This window comes from Bos javanicus, chromosome 7, assembly GCF_032452875.1.
Source record: "Bos javanicus breed banteng chromosome 7, ARS-OSU_banteng_1.0, whole genome shotgun sequence".
Lineage (NCBI taxonomy): Eukaryota > Metazoa > Chordata > Mammalia > Artiodactyla > Bovidae > Bos > Bos javanicus.
Genome location: NC_083874.1, coordinates 53,266,774 through 53,283,751, shown reverse-complemented (window position 1 = coordinate 53,283,751; position 16,978 = coordinate 53,266,774). Strand labels below are relative to the sequence as shown.

The window sequence follows — 16,978 nt, the reverse complement described above, 5'->3', positions numbered from 1 at the left end:
ACTTAGAGTCACCCACCTGACTGGGAGACTGGCCGCTCCACTGTATTCAGGAGCAAGGGAGGCAGTGGCGATAGCTGTATCCGCCCATCATCCGGAGTCAGCGAGGCTGGCACACATCCTGAACAGCTGCATATGAGCACTGGTTGGGCTCTTCCATGCCAGGTGCCAGGTTGTTGCAACTGCCCGGGAGAACATTCTCTGTCAGCAGGGCTAGCCGCACCTGGAGGGAATGATGTAATCTTCAGGAATGCTAGATACGCCTGCATGCAGACAAGCGCACTGGGGAAAATCAGCAGCCTCAGCACCCAATTCAACTGCAGAACTTGTGGTCACACTTGCCTGTCCAGGTGGGATGCTTCTCAGGGAGACCAGATGGCTTCATTTGTAGTTTATGATAAAGCTGAAGTCTCGTTCAAATGAACGTAACTTCCATTTTCCAGTCAAAGACAATGGAACCATGGGGCTAGTCTTAAGCTTAGCTCCTCTCCTAATCTCCCACCTCTAGTGAGTATCACTGGGGCTGCTTAAGCCATTGTTCTCTCTCATTCATTCAACAAACATTTACCAAGCGCCAACTATGATAATCACAACTCACACTGTCTAAGTGATTGCCCTGGGCCAGGCACTGGTCTAGGCTTGGCACGTCCATCTCATGCAATTCTCATCAAACCATATGAGTGAGAGATCCCATTTTACAGATGAGGAAATTGAGGATCAAAGAGGTGACTGTCTAAGATGCCACAAACAATAAGACATAGAGCAGGGACTTCCCAGGTGGTCCAGTGGCTTAGACTCTGAACCCCCATTGCAGGGGGCCTGGGCCTGGTCAGGGAACTAAATCCCACATGTTGCAACTAAAGATTCTACATGCCAAAACAAAGATCGAAGATTCCAAGTGCTGCAACTGAAACCCGGCATGGTCAAATAAACATATAAGTAAATAAATTTTTTTTAATAAAGGAGATACAGAACAGACTCCCAGGCAGTCAGCCCTTCCTGTGTGCCAGGCTGAGCTGAGGCAATGTCCTCTTCATGCCTTTCCATGGATTCACTGATCTATTCATACTACAAACCTTTATTCTTACGCGGTGTCCCCTCAGCCTATCCACCTTACACACTCTGACACTGGCCCTCCTTCCCATCTATTAGCCCTCCCAGGTAGATTCTCCTCACTTCCCCTGATGCCTTGTCACCACTCTCCTGATCTTCCCTCCATTCTGCGGCTCTCCCACTGTTTGGTCTCTTGAACCCTGGTGTTGTTCAGAGTTCTCTGACACTCAGCCCTACAGCCTTTACCTCAGGAAGACACCCCCAACCCACCCCTTCCCCATATTCACAACTCCACAGTGTGATCTCGCTGCATACTGGAGATGCCTTTATCCCAACACGATATCCCATGACAGGTGGCACTTCTAGTTTTCAGAATCCCCTATTAAAATGACTTCATGAAGTTGGACTGGTGTCCACCTCTCTACACGGCACATGATTGGTTTCCAATAAATGTCTGTCAAACTGAGCAGAACTGACTCACATGCTTTATATACCAAGGGTATGAGCAATAGAAAAAGCAGAACTGGCATTTTAATACAAGATGGTAAATATAACCTCATGAATATCACTCATGGTTGGAAGAGAGAAAAACAGGACACAAATATGCTAACAGAACTATACAGGAAGGGCCATAACACATAGGATAAATGCATGACTCAGGAATCTGACCACCTGAAATCCTGGCTCCCAAGTTGGTAACTATGTGATGCAGAGCCAGTGACTGTACCTCTCTGATGCTGAGTCCCATCCACAAGTGGGACTAACTCATCTTACAGGATTGTGGGAGGATCAATGAGATAGTCCCACTTACAGATGAATGTTGTATTTATTTTTTGTTCATAATGTATGGATTTGATAATGAAAGACTGAGGGAGGAAGAAACAGTATAGTATTTTGAGACTATGATACAAACCCCCAGGTCAGACAAAAAAATGCATGTGAGAACTGGCCAACCAGAGGTCCAGATTTTAACATTTTTAATTAGCCATATTTAATAATGAAGAAACTTCATATTAAGGAAAAAATCCAGAGTTCTGACTTCTCTTGAGAAGCTAGAAGAGTTGGCTCCTATGGGCTTCTACGTCTCCATGGCAGTAATTGTCTGGATTTGTATACTAACTGCTCATTTAGGCAGACATCAGCGCTCTAGCTTCCCCAGCACCTCCCATGCCCACTGCTTCTTACTTGGCCTGCTTCACATTATAGGTATTTGAGTTTGCAACCCCTGTCATATATGATGCCTTCTCAATACCAATATAGTTTATTATTATGCACAGTTCTCCTCTGTTCAAAAATCTAGTATAGCTCTCTAGTACCTCCATCATTGAAGTCAAACTTTGTCATCTTCTCAGTCTGGAGACCCATCCAGTCTTACTTCACATGACTCCCCATCACACCTCAGCTCCTCCCTGCTATGGGGCTGGCATGGCCCTTCCCTCCCTTCTGCTCACCTGCCAAAGCTAAGCTCAGGTTCAGCCACTTCTCCCACTCTCTGCAGCCTGGGGTGCTCTCAATCCTCCAGACTTGCATGGCATGATGGGCAGGAGCAACCAGGATTCCAGTGCAGTCAGAGGTTCTTGGGCTTTACCCCACAAGGAAACCTGCCTTTGTCCACTCTGTTCTCTCCTTTCCCCCTGCCCCTCTGGGGTCCCCATCCCTGCTGGACCTAGCCCTGGACTTCTGTGATTTTAAACAAAACCAGAATGGGGTGGGAGAAATAAGACAAGAGCCATGGGAGATTAGGGGAAAAGGAAGAGACAATCGGGGCTAACCCAGGGGGGTCAGTTGCACAGGAAGGAGAAAGGGAGGGGCTGCAGCAGCAGGAAAAGACTGGAAGTCCAAGGTCAGGAAGGGAATTTGGCATATAGGGAACTTCCATGCTGCTTCCCCCTGTAGCCAGAACCACACCCTTCGGGACTCCCTCCGTCTTTGGTTTTCTATGGCAATTCTATCTTCTACAGGAAGAGTGGAAGCTCCATGAGGACAGACGTCCAACTTAGCACTCCATTGTTTCTCCCAGAGCCAGAGATTCCACAGGTTCATGCAGAGTGACAGACCTCAGTATCCTCAGGTGTTCTCAGGTAAGTGGCCTAAAGAAGATGTTAGGCATCAAGAAGTGGGCTCTTAGATCTCACTTCCTGGCAGAAGTGTGATGAGATCATATAGCAAGGTGGTTTTGCCTCCCAGCCAATAACCAGAGAGATGCTTTGGACTGGAGAGCAGTGGTGCTCAAGCTAGAGCCTGCAGAGCAATCACCTTGGGGGAGAGTGGGAGCTGCTTATTAAAAGAAATGGCTGCCCTGCATCCAGGGTATTGGATACAGCTATCTGAGATGGGGCCAAGAAGTTGCTTTTCCAACTACTTCCCAGGTAGTTGGACCAATGATCACACTTTTGAGAAACCTAGCTCTAGAGTCCAAGGTTGTGTGGTGTTAGTCGCTAAGTCTCATCTGACTCTTTGTGACCCCATGAACTGTAGCCGGCTCGGCTCCTCTATTCATGGAATTCTCCAGGCAAGAGTACTGGAGTGGGTAGCTATTCCCTTTTCCAGGGCATTTTCCCAGCCCAGGGATCAAACTCAGGTCTCCAGCATTGCAGGCAGATTCTTTACTGTCTGAGTCACCAGGGAAGCCCAGAGTCCAGGACTGAAGTCTAACTCTGAAGCCACATCATTCAGCTACTTGATGGAAGAAAAGTAACTGTTCCCTGCTCCACTCTTCCCTGCCTAGCAGGTCACTCAACCTTTCGTTTTCAGGGCCTTCATCCAGACCCTAAATGCCTACGACATTATAGGGTGCCCCCTTGTGGCACAAACGGAAAATTACCTGAACTGAAATCTCACTTTTCAGTTCAGTTCAGTCGCTCAGCCATGTCTGACTCTTTTCGACCCCATGAATCACAGCACGCCAGGCCTCCCTGTCCATCACCAACTCCCGGAGTTCACTCAAACTCATGTCCATCGAGTCGGTGATGCCATCCAGCCATCTCATCCTCTGTCATCCCCTTCTCCTCCTGCCCCCAGTCCCTCCCAGCATCAGTCTTTTCCAATGAGTCAGCTCTTAGCACGAGGTGGCCAAAGTACTGGAGTTTCAGCTTTAGCATCATTCCTTCCAAAGAACACCCAGGACTGATCTCCTTTAGAATGGACTGGTTGGATCTCCTTGCAGTCCAAGGGACTCTCAAGAGTCTTCTCCCATACCATAGTTCAAAAGCATCAATTCTTTGGCACTCAGCTTTCTTCACAGTCCAACTCTCACATCCATACATGACCACCGGAAAAACCATAGCCTTGACTAGACGAACCTTTGTTGGCAAAGTAATGTCTCTGCTTTTGAATATGCTATCTAGGTTGGTCATAACTTTCCTTCCAAGGAGTAAGCATCTTTTAATTTCATGGCTGCAATCACCATCTGCAGTGATTTTGGAGCCCAGAAAAACAAAATCTGACACTGTTATCCTTAATAAAGTTTGTTAAACAAACTTAGGTTTATTTCTGCCAGACAAAAGATCCCTGGAAACTTGAGATGCTCATCATTCACTAGATCTGGCCCATGAGGAAGGGCCAAGGGTCCATTCAGATGGGTGATGAGTTGAATACTTGGCATTCTGAGGACAATTCTTGTCCTTTCTGAGGACAGCAGAAATGATTTATTCTCTTGGCTTTGGGATTTTACAGGGTGAGAAGTATTTTAGGAGAATAGTCCATACCAGATTACTCACTAAATTCTCTGTTGGAGAAGATGCCTTTGTAACAGATGTTGCTGCTGCTACTGCTAAGTCGCTTCAGTCATGTCGGACTCTGTGCGATCCCGTAGAGGGCAGCCCACGAGGCTCCCCCATCCCTGGGATTCTCCAGGCAAGAACACTGGAGTGGGTTGCCATTTCCTTCTCCAAGGCGTGAAAGTGAAAACTGAAAGTGAAGTTGCTCAGTCGTGCCCGACTCTTAGTGACCCCATGGATTGCAGCCTACCAGGCTCCTCCATCCATGGGATTTTCCAGGCAAGAGTACTGGAGTGGGGTGCCATTGTCTTCTCCGGTAACAGACGTTAGAATTGGACAATTTCAAAGCCCTGGAAGCACTGTGTGACCAAGAAGGGACCTTAGGAGGACTATGAACCATTTCCCCTCTGGCCTCCCTGAAATGAGAAAGCTGGCATTATTAACTGTGATCTAGTGTGAAAACACTCTGGCGCCCAACTCTGTTACTAACTGATTTGGCAAAAGCACAAACTTCTTGCAGGAATTACAACATCTTTATAGGCTTTGCTGCCACCTGCTGCTCAGGCCTGGGATGTGCAGGAAATGGTAACCAGGAAAACGTCAGCGGAGCAGGTTTCTCAGCCTTTATAGTATATTAGCATCTGCTAGAGGACTTGTTAAACCATAGATTTTTGGGCTCCACCTCCAGGGATTCTGATTCAGTGGAACTGAGATACAGCCTGAGAATCTGCATTTCTAATAACTTCCTGGATGACGAAGATGCTGCTGGCTGGGAGGCATGCAACTGGATGGCATTTGTAGTTTCTCTTTACATCATACATACACCAGAATCTGACCATCAATCAGTGTAAGTTGCAAGCAACCAAAAGCCTCTAACTTAGGGTTTCTCACCTTGGGCCCTACTGGTATTCTGACCTGATAGTTTTCTGTGTGTGTGTTTTGGGGGGTGGGAGCTATTCCGTATGTTGTAGGATGTTTAGCAGCATCCCTGTCCTCTACCCCCTAGATGCCAGTAGCACCCCTCTCAGGCATTAGCGCCTGAGAACCGCTGCTCTAAAAGGTAGGTAGATGTTCCTCTCTCACTTGGTAGACTGTGACAGTGTCCCATAGTGTTGCCTTTAATACAAGATGCTACTGACCTACAATAAATTTTCAGTTCGATGGGTTTAACTAACAACAAAAAATAACAGCTTACATTCGTTGACTACCTACTCTAGGCAAGGCACTCTACTAATGCTTTTTAATTACCCTCTTTAACTCCTACAACCACTTTCTTACTAATGAGGAAAATGGAGCTTCCATGGATTAAATAACTTGTACAAGGTCATGGTTAATACCAGTTAGATTTGGCTGGGACAGGGGAGTGTGGGGCTGAGCCAACCAGCACAGTCCCATAGCAATATAAAGCAAGTCACAAATACAAGCCATATATATAATTTTACATTTTCTTGAAGTCACATTAAAACAGAAAAAACAGTCAAACTAATTTTCATATCCTCTATGTGAGAATCAGATGATAAAGAAGGCTGAGTGCCAAAGAACTGATGCTTTTGAACTGTAGTGCTAGAGAAGACTCTTGAGAGTCCCTGGACAGCAAGGGATCAAACCAGTCAATCTTAAAGGAAATTAACCCTGAAAATTCACTGGAAGGACTGATGCTGAAGCTGAAGCTCCAACACTTTGGCCAGTTCAGTTCAGTCACTCGGTTGCAACCCCATCACTGACTCTTTGCAACCCCATGGACTGGAGCACGCCAGGCCTCCCTGTCCATCACCAGCTCCCAGAGCTTGCTCACACTCATGTCTATTGAGTCAGTGATGCCATTCAACCATCTCATCCTCTGTTGTCCCCTCCTCCTCTTGCCCTCAATCTTTCCCAGCATCACGGTCTTTTCTAATGAGTCAGTTCTTTCCATCAGGTGGCCAAAGTACTGGAGCTTCAGCTTCAGCATCAGTCCTTCCAATGAATATTCAGGACTTATTTCCTTTAGGATTGACTAGTTTGATTTCCTTGCAGTTCAAGGGACTCTGAAGAGTCTTCTCCAATACTATAGTTCAAAAGCATCAATTCTTTGCCACTCAGCTTTCTTTATGGTCCAACTCTGACATCCATACATGACTACTGGAAAAACCATAGCTTTGACTAGACAGACCTTTGTCGGCAAAGTAATGTCTCTGTTTTTTAATGTGCTATCTAGGTTGGTCATGGCTTTTCTTCCAAGGAGCAAGCAAGCAAGTCTTTTAATTTCATGGCTGCAGTCACCGTCTGCAGTGATTTTGGAGCCCAAGAAAATAAAGTCTGTCATGGTTTCCATTGTTTCCCCATCTATTTGCCATGAAGTGATGGGACCAGATGCCATGATCTTAGTTTTTTGAATGTTGAGTTTTAAACATCTACTTCTGCTTTATTGACTACACCAAAACTTTTGACTGTGTGGATCACAACAAACTGTGGAAAATTCTTAAAGAGATGGGAATACCAGACCATCTTACCTGCCTCCTGAGAAATCTGTATGCAGGTCAAGAAGCAACAGTTAGAACTGGACATGGAACAATGGACTGGTTCCAAATTGGGAAAGGAGTATGTCAAGGCTGTATACTGTCATCCTGCTTATTTAACTTATATGCAGAGTACATCAAGCGAAATGCCAAGCTGGATGAAGCACAAGATAGAATCAAAATTTCCAGGAGAAATATCAATAACCTCAGATGTGCAGATGACACCACTCTTATGGCAGAAAGCGAAGAGGAACTGAAGAGCCTCTTGATGAAAGTGAAAAAGGAGAGTGAAAAAGCTGGCTTAAAACTCAACATTCAAAAACTTTGGCCACCTGATGCAAATAGCCGATTCACTGGAAAAGTCCCTGATGCAAGGAAAGATTGAAGGCAGAAGAGGGCAACAGAGGATGAAATGGTTGTGTGGCATCACTGATTTAATAGACATGAATGTGGGCAAACCCCAGGAGACGGTGAGGGACAGGGAAACCTGGCCTACTGCAGTCCATGGGGCTGTGAAGAGTCAGACATGACTTGGCGACTGAACACAATCTTCTATTTTGCCCAACATTTATGTCTAAACTGTTACCATTTTAACATGCAACTAATATTTTTTTTACATTGTTGATATATTTTACATTTTTTTATTCCACCTTGAGAGTTGTGCATGTTTTACACTCATAGCACCTCAGTGCCCACCAGCCACAGGTCAGGCGCTCTAGGGCTGTGCAGAATCACCCTGGACTAGACTTGCACCTCAGCCCAGCCACCCTCCAGCCTCCACGTGTGGAACATATGTGTCAATTTCACCTCAATGTCTTTTAGTTTCGGCCTATACTTCAGTCATTTTATCAGACCCGTGTACCTATTCATGGACCCTGCAATCTCTTCTTGGAATATCTCTACTTACTTTAAAACGAGGGTTGCAGTTTTGTGAAATTCATCAAACAGTAGACTCCTCATCTGGTGGCCAGCCTGTTAGCTATCATGTAGTTTTAGTTCCTACAGCTTTTCCATTGGCTGTTTTCCCACAGTCTGTGTTTGTATCTGCATCATGGAGACCATCTTAAGTGTCACTAATCAGTGAGGCACACATTTCTTCACACTCTCCTGTCTTTTTGGTTTATCCCCTCACATCCAGGAATGCTCACCCTCCCTCAGTGACTGTGCCTTTCAGTGGCCCCCAGACAATGCTTCTCCCTGCAGTTCTCATGCCGTCTTCAGTAAATGCTTCTGATCTGATCTCTTTGGAAAAAATCACTCCCTAGAGAATTCTGCAGTAAATCCCTTAGTCTTACGAGATTTATTCGTTCAAATTTTACAGGCATTAATATCAAGACAGATATAAGTACTAACATCAACTTACACCAATAAAAAGTTGTAATAAGAGCTCATCCTTTTGAAATTATATTCCTACAAGCCATATGCTGTGCTCAGCACTCAACACACATTTTCTTATTTTTCCTAATAGTTCTACAAGGTAGGTGCAATTACAATTGCCATCCAGAAATGAGGAGAAGAGACAGACAGTATAAGAAGCTTGCCCAAGGTGTCCCAGCTAGCAACTGACAGAGGTGGGAATTGTATCAAAGTTTGATGATAAAGGTGATCTCCTCATCACCATGCTCCACTGTCTGAAAGGTGATTTGCAAGTATTGACTTCATTTCTGAGTTTGTAAGAGTGTGGGTCTAGATTATATCCCTTACCTCTTCTCTTTTTTCAATTTAAAAATTTTTTTAAATTGGAGGATAATTGCTTTACAATGTAGTGTTGGTTTCTGCTGTGTAACGTGGATCGGCCGTAAGTACACTCATGTCCACTCCCTCTCTAACCTTCCTCCCACCCCCACCCCCATCCCACCCTTCTAGTTTGTCACAGAACACCAGGTTGAGCTTCCTGTATTACACAGAAACTTTCCACTAGCTATCTACTTTATATATGTCTTAGCTCTTCTCTTGATGGGGAAGAGAAATAAATAGCAGTATTATTTCACTTGCCAAGATATGGAAGCAATGTAAGTATCCACCAACAGATGAATGGGGGATTTCTCAGGTGGTCCAGTGGCTAAGACTCTGAACTTACAATGCAGGGGACTTGGGTTCCATCCCTGGTCAGGGAACTAGATCCCACATGCCGCAAGTAAGATCCGGTGCAGCCAAGTAAATAAATAAACTCATTTAATAAAAATGAAAAAACAGATGAATGGATAAAGAAGATGTGATTCATCTATACAATGGAATACTATTACATAGTATTAAACATATACTTTATATATAGTTATAAAAATGAAATTTTGTCATCTGCAAAAACATGGATGGACTTGGAGGGCATTATGCTAAGTGAAATAAGTCAGACAGAGAAAGACAAATACTGTATAATATCAGTATACAACAAACTAGTGAATATAACGAAAAGAAGCAGACTCACAGGTATAGAGAACAAACTAGTGGTTACCAGGGGGGAGTAGAGGGCAATATAAGGGTGGAGTCGTAGGTGATACAGAACTACAGGGTGTAAGATGGGCTCAAGGGTGTACTGCACAACATGGGATACATAGCCAGTATTCTGCAATACCTGTGAATGGGAAATAACCTTTACAAATTGCATTACAGATTTTAAAACAATTTTTTAAAAGAAAGAATTTGGACATAAATGTGATCTGTCCAAACAGTCAAGATTTTGTAATAGCTGTGAACAGAGTATAGCTTTTAAAAACTGTATAAAAGATTTTAAATTTTAAAAAATAATAAAATACAAAATTCTTGGTGTTCTAAGGACTGCCTCTGGAGCAAGATGCCAGGACCACTCAAGATGCAGTGCTCTCGCCTTGAACAGGGGGCTGGGACTCAGGTCTATCAGGAGTTCAACCGGGAGGCCCAGCAGGCCATGTATCGGGACCCAGAGCTAGCAGAGTATGGGCACCAGAGTGTGATGGGTTTAGGAGCGGATGGAGGTGGGGATATGGAAGTGAGGGTGAAGCAGGTCTCTTGGAGAAGACAGGGAGAGAGGGTGGGAGAGGAAATGTGACAGGGCTCAGGGTGGGGGCAAGGTGAGGGATGATTTGCTTTGTAGTTTTGTTAAACATGAGCATGTTGCAATGCTGACGGTGGAAAATTAAAAGCTTGGGGAGGGGGTGGATGTGAATCAGCAAGGACCCTAAAGAGTCAGAACAAGGGAGGTGTTTGAAGCCCATGTCAGGATACATGTTTGCTGATGTCAAAGCCTTCTTGCACCTGTATTAGCCTATCACCTCCCCCGTCACTGTCTGCCAATCAGCCACTGTCAAGAGTGCCATGGTCAAGTGGCCTGAGAAGTTATGCATCTATAGTCAGAAACATGTTCCCCTCACTGGACGTAATTTCTTAACCCTATCAGTGAGGAAAGCACACAACACATGAAGCCAGAATACATATCCCCAGGCAGCCTTATATGCATGTGACAGTTTTTTTTTTTTTTTTTTGCAAGAAACATCAAGTCTGTCTAAAACAGCTCTCAAGGGTTGGCCTCAGATTCCTGAAATAATGCACCATTTGGATAACTTTCCTAAAAGGTCTTGTTAAAAAACAAATGGGGCAAAACAGTCAGGAAAAAAGCATCCACATTCATTGCTGCGTTATTCACAATGGCCAAAAGGTGGAAGCAACCCAAGTGTCCATCGATGGATGAACAGATCAACAAAAGGTAGTATGTTCATGCTATGGAATACTGTTCAGCCCTTTTGAAAAAGGAACATCATTCTGACACATGCCACAATATGGATGAACCTTGAGGACACTACGCTAGGTGAAATAAGCCAGTCACAAAAGGATGAATACTGTATGATTCCACCCATATATGGTATCTGGAGTAGTTAAATTCATAGAGACAGAAAATAGAATGGCAGTTGTCAGAGGCTGGGGTTGGGAGGGGGACATGTGGCAGCGTTGTCTACTGGGTACCGAGTTTCAGTTTGAGAAGAGGAAAAGAGTTCCGGAGGCGGATGATGGTATGGTTGCACAACAATGTAAACGGAACTGTACACTTAAAAATAAGATGGTAGTTTTATGTCATGTATATCTTACCCACAATTTTAAAAAGCAATTTAAAAGGGGCCACCTGATCCCTTGTTCTTATTATTAGATTGGCTCAGCTTTGCTTCTCAATAAAGGAAGCTCAGCCAAGAGCAGGATGTTGAGGAGATGGATCTGGAAGAGCTAGTGAGAGGCAACAGTCCAAGGGTAAGTAATTCTCTGGGCTGTGGGATGTGCTTTGAGAAAGGGCAAGCCTTGAGTTCCAACCTGACTGAGAGGGATAGCCTTGTGGGTTCCTCAGGAGCAAGAGCGGAATCTGAGTCCCAGACACCTTGAGAAGCTGCTGCTGCTGCTAAGTCGCTTCAGTTGTGTCCGACTCTGTGCAACCCTGTAGACGGCAGCCCACCAGGCTCCTCTGTCCCTGGGATTCTCCAGGCAAGAACACTGGAGTGGTGTTTGTTTCCTTCTCCAGAAGGTGACTGAGGGGAAGGAAAACAGCAGCCTTTATGGACTTGGCTTTACTGAGGGCCGCCTGGGCAGTGCCTTTCTCTAGGGGAGTAAGATTACTACTGTTCAGGCTCCGAGCTTGTTTAGAAAACCCTCACGCTGGTGGAAGGTAGACCTGACGCTGCATGTCAAAGTCAAGGGTGGGTCTGCGGGTGGTGGAGCCACGCCCATGGCCCGTGACCCTCTCAGTCTCATGCTTTCTTTAATCGAGCCAGCACCTCCTCCACCATCAGACCCTGGGAAAGGAAGCTGCTTGGCCACAGAAAACAGCATTTGAACCCTCATTAATGAGAGAGACAGAATTGTTACACTAGCATGGGAACACTCAAGGAAGGAACAAATTTCATTTCCATGCATCTCTAGCTTGAATCCCAAGCTCAACATATGCTATTTTTATCAAATACTTTGTATTCTGTGACACGCTTTGCCAACTTTCTATTATTAGACACATCAGAAAAAAGTCCATGTTTGACTTCTCTTCCTTCTAACTTCTCCCTCCCCATTTATGGGAGGGGTGGTGGCTTGGGTGGGGGCCCTGTCCTTTCAACAGAGGGTAAGTGACAAGGAGATGACAGCCATCGGAAAAGTCACCTTGCTGCCAAAGCATCCAGGATACGGGCTCTACCTCCTCTGCAAATGACATCTTGTCCTTGGTTCACCCCAGCCCAGATGGCACAGCTGATGGGATAGGAAAACATATGTATTTTAGAGTATTTACAGCACCGTTTCTTGCCACCCCCCACTTCCTCTGAAGGAGGATTTAGTCTTGGCCAGCTAAGTTTTGGAGACTTTCTAGTGCAGATTGTAGGAAAATAGGGGAGGGGTTCTGAACTTTGTGATGCTGTGGGTTGGATAAGTTGATGGGTTCACTGAAGAAAAGACAGGAAATCACCTATTGGAGAAAGCAGAATAGATCAGAAGGTGAGAAGGGGGACGAGAGATAGGAGCCAGGAATTGCCTGAATTGGGAGGAATTAAGAGATAAATTAAGGGGAAATGGAGTAGCTGCTAGGTTGCTATGAGGAGAGTTTGGGAGAGAGATGGGAGATTGTTCAGAAATGTTGTTTATATTATGATTGGAACCCATCCTCCCCTTGGCATTTTTAAGAGATTTCAGTTCAGGCATAAAGTGGTCTTAAAGCTATTTTTTATATGAGGGCCTCAAGTTTATCTGGGCTTCCTTCATGGCTCAGCTGGTAAAGAATCCGCCTGCAATGTGGGAGACCTGGGTTCAATCCCTGGATTAGAAAGAACCCCCTGGAGAAGGGCAAGGCTCCCCACTCCAGTATTCCGGTCTGGAGAATTCCATGGACTGTATAGTTCATAGAGTCACCAAGAGTTGGACACAACTGAGCAACTTTCACTTTGATTAACTTATGGGCTTCCCTGATAGCTCAGTTGTTAAAGAATCTGCCTGCAATGCAGGAGACCCCGGTTCGATTCCTGGGTCAGAAAAATCCACTGAAGAAGGGATAGGCTACCTACTCCAGTATTCTTGGGCTTCCCTTGTGGCTTAGCTGGCAAAGAATCCACATGCAATGCTGGAGACCTGGGTTCAACCCCTGTATTGGGAACATTCCCTGAAGAAGGGAAAGGCTACCCCCTCCAGTATTCTGGCTAGTCCATGGGGTCACAAAGAGTTGGACATGACTGAGTGACTTTCACAAGTTTATCCAAGGCAGCCTGGACTACTGGAAGCTAGTGTTTAATGGTGCAGGAGAGCCACCCTTCACCCCACTTCTCCCATCAACACAGACTATAGTCTAGCTATTTCAAACTGGTGTCCTATGGGCTGGGTTTGGACCCTAGATGGGTCTTGTTTGGCTCATTGAGAGTTAATTTTTTAACCACCATTGAAAATTGGAATTTCACATTTAAAAAGTCTGCATTTCCTACTTCTCTTGGAAAGAAAAAACTGGAAAATCTGGCAACATGAGACTTTTATTCCCTAAAACAAAAATAGGTCCCTGCTCTCTGGTTGACCTTAGTGCTCGCCACTCACATAGTGTGCACACATGTACATACACAGGGACGATTTCTTGAACCTACATTTCCTGCCAGCTGATCACAGCAGACTACATCACTGGGCTCTCCTCTCTTCCTGAGGACAATTAGAAAGTCTGGACCAAACGAGAATGAAATCAGCCTGAAGGCATCAAAGACAATAAGATAATGAAGAATCGCCAAACCAAGTTTTGGGAAAAGATAGCTGTTCAAGGCAGAGCAGACAATGGCACCCCACTCCAGTACTCTTGTCTGGAAAATCCCATGGACAGAGGAGCCTGGTAGGCTGCAGTCCATGGGGTCGCTAAGAGTCGGACACGACTGAGCGACTTCACTTTCCCTTTTCACTTTCACACATTGGAGAAGGAAATGGCAACCCACTCCAGTGTTCTTGCCTGGAGAATCCCAGGGACGGGGGAGCCTGGTGGGCTGCCGTCTATGGGGTCGCATAGAGTCGGATACGACTGAAGCGACTTAGCAGCAGCAGCAGCAGCTGTTCAAGGAGACAAGCCCCAAAACTAGGGGTTCTTCCCCCTTGGGACATTTACTGCTTCAGGAAGAGAGAGCTAAGAAACTGAAAAGTTAAGCAGTACCTAGGCAATTTTGCATGTTGAATGGGACAAAAGGTGGAATCCAGTGCCCACCAAAGAAGAGAGGCACTGTAACTCCCCATTTTAGGCAAAGACCCTGAAGGACTACACCTTAACACTAGGCAAATCAGAAATAACCACAGATTTTGTAGAGCCTCAACCCAGCTTTCAATGAGTTTAATTCTTTAAGTTGGATTAAGACTATCCTAAATTGCTAATATCCCCAGGTGTCTAGCAGAAGCAAATGTTAAGTACTGTCTGGAAGAAGATAACACCATAATGTCACATGTTACTTCTACTAGCAATTTTTCACATACAATTTGAGCATGAAAATACCCAGATACCTAAGGAAAGAAGACAACATGAATGAGATCCAACAGAAACAACTACAATAGAAATAATCCCAGAGAATTCCACTTTTGGAGTTACTGGACACAGACTTTGGAGATGTAAAAATACAGCAGAGAACTGTAAACTTAAAGGTGTGTTTGCGTGGGGGGTAATCTTGATTTGAAAAATAACCAAGTAGAAATTTAGAGTTGAAAAATACAATAACAAAAGTGAAGAGCTCAGTGGATGGCTTCAAAGCAGATTAGGCATAGTCACAGGGGGAACTGATGAACTGGGAAGTCAGTTAGAAGAAAACATCAGGATGAAACATAGACACAATGATGGAAAATACTGTGGAGAGAATAACAGATAAGGAAGATAAAGTGAAGACTGAAGTTCTAGAAAGAGATGAGAGAGAATAGGGCAATAGCAATAATTTGAAGAGAAGATATTTGAGAAACTGCCAAAATTGACTAAAAGCAAGCCACAGTTTCCAGAATCCCTGGGAACCCCAAGCAGGACAAATAAAAAGAAAACTACACCTAAGTATCCTGCCAATGCAGGAGATGGGGGTTCAATCCCTGGTACAGGAAGATTCCCTGGAGAAGGAAATGGCAACCCACTCCAGTGTTCTTGCCTGGAAAATCCCATGGACAGAGGAGCCTGGTGGGCTACAGTCCATGGGGTCACAAAAAAGTCATTCTCGACTTAGCGATTAAATAACAACATGACCTAGGTATGTCATACTAAAATATATGAAAACCAAAGACCAAAAAAAAATGTTAAAAGGAGCTATCACTACTTGAGAAAATGGAATAGACTGTTAGCTTACTTCTTGACAGAAACAATGGAAGCTAGAAATTAACAAAATTTAAGTATCTTTCAAGTACTGAAAGAAAATAAATGCCAACCTAGAATTCCATGCCCAGTGAAAGTAGCCTCTAATAAGAAAGGTTAAGACATTTTCAGGATTCTTTAATAGCTGCAGATACTAAAGCATCTTTAAGCAGAAGGAAAATGATTTAATATGATAGATATAGATGCAGGAAGAAATGAAGAACAATGCAAAGGTTAATCTGAGGAAATCCAAATGAAGTAGACTCTACAAAACAACATGGCAACGTCCACTGGGGATTTAAAAAGTTAAAATATATAACAAATACACGTAGTAAGGAGGGAGGACAAATGGAACTAAAATGTTCCAAAGTCCTTGTATTACTATGGAAGCAGACTGAAATGTTAATTAACGTTGTTATTGTTGATGGTTAGTTGCTAAGCCACATCCGACTCTTTTACAACCCCATGGACTGCAGCATGCCAAGCTCCCCTGTCCATGGGACTTCCCAGGGAAGTATCCTTGAGTGGTTGCCATTCATTGCCTTCCCAGGAGGTCATCCCGACCCCAGGAATGAACACTTGTCTCCTGTATTGGCAGGTGAATTCTTTACCACTGAGCCTGGGAAGCCCCATTAATTAACATTAGACTTTGATAAATCCAAGATAACATTGTGATTGCCATGATAACTTTAAAAAGAATAGTAAAAAAGTATATAGCTTGCAAGGTAACAGAGTGAAAAAATAGAATATTTAACCACTCCAAAGGCAAAAAAGAAGAATACAAAGAATATAAAGCATGTGGGACAAGTGAAGCATTTAACAAGGTGTAGCTATGGACCCAAATATATCAATAATTACATTAAATATGAATGAAAAAATACTTCAATTATAAGCCAAAGAATACTGAACTGGATTTTAAAAATCTATATATTGTTTATAAGAAACACATCTAAAATATTAATTTAAAAAATGTTGAAAGGGTGGACAAAATACAAATATTAGACAAAATTATATTAATAGTACATATTAATGTAAGACAAAACATATTTTCAGGCCAAAAGCATTACTACAGCTAAAGAAGGATATATCAAATAATAAAAAGTTCAATTCATAAAGAAAATAGTGACTATAAATCTTGATTATAAAACTTGTACATCATACATTTTATGATGTAACTTCAAAAAATATGTAGCTAAGATTGACAAAAACCACAAGAAGTGACCAGATAAAGAAGTAAGGATGTAGAATATTTGAACATGATTAGTAAACTTGATTTGGTGCACTATTATGTATTATACAGCAATTATAGAATTCAGGTTCCCCAAGTATTTATGATCCGTGACCTTCCAAGCAAATTATAGGGCTAAAATTCTCTGTCTCATTTTATGTTAGGTGTGGCTGTAAGACTCATTTTGGCCAATGAAATGTGAGTAGGA

The 16,978-nt window shown here is 43.8% G+C and overlaps 1 long non-coding RNA gene across 1 annotated transcript in view; it reads right to left on the bottom strand.

The window, feature by feature from the left end:
- Window positions 1–16,978, bottom strand: part of LOC133251414 (uncharacterized) — a 61,308-nt gene that overhangs the window by 15,224 nt on the left and 29,106 nt on the right. The window contains exon 3 of the long non-coding RNA XR_009737611.1: window positions 17–220. This is a non-coding gene — a long non-coding RNA (uncharacterized LOC133251414). The remainder of the gene's footprint in view (window positions 1–16; window positions 221–16,978) is intronic.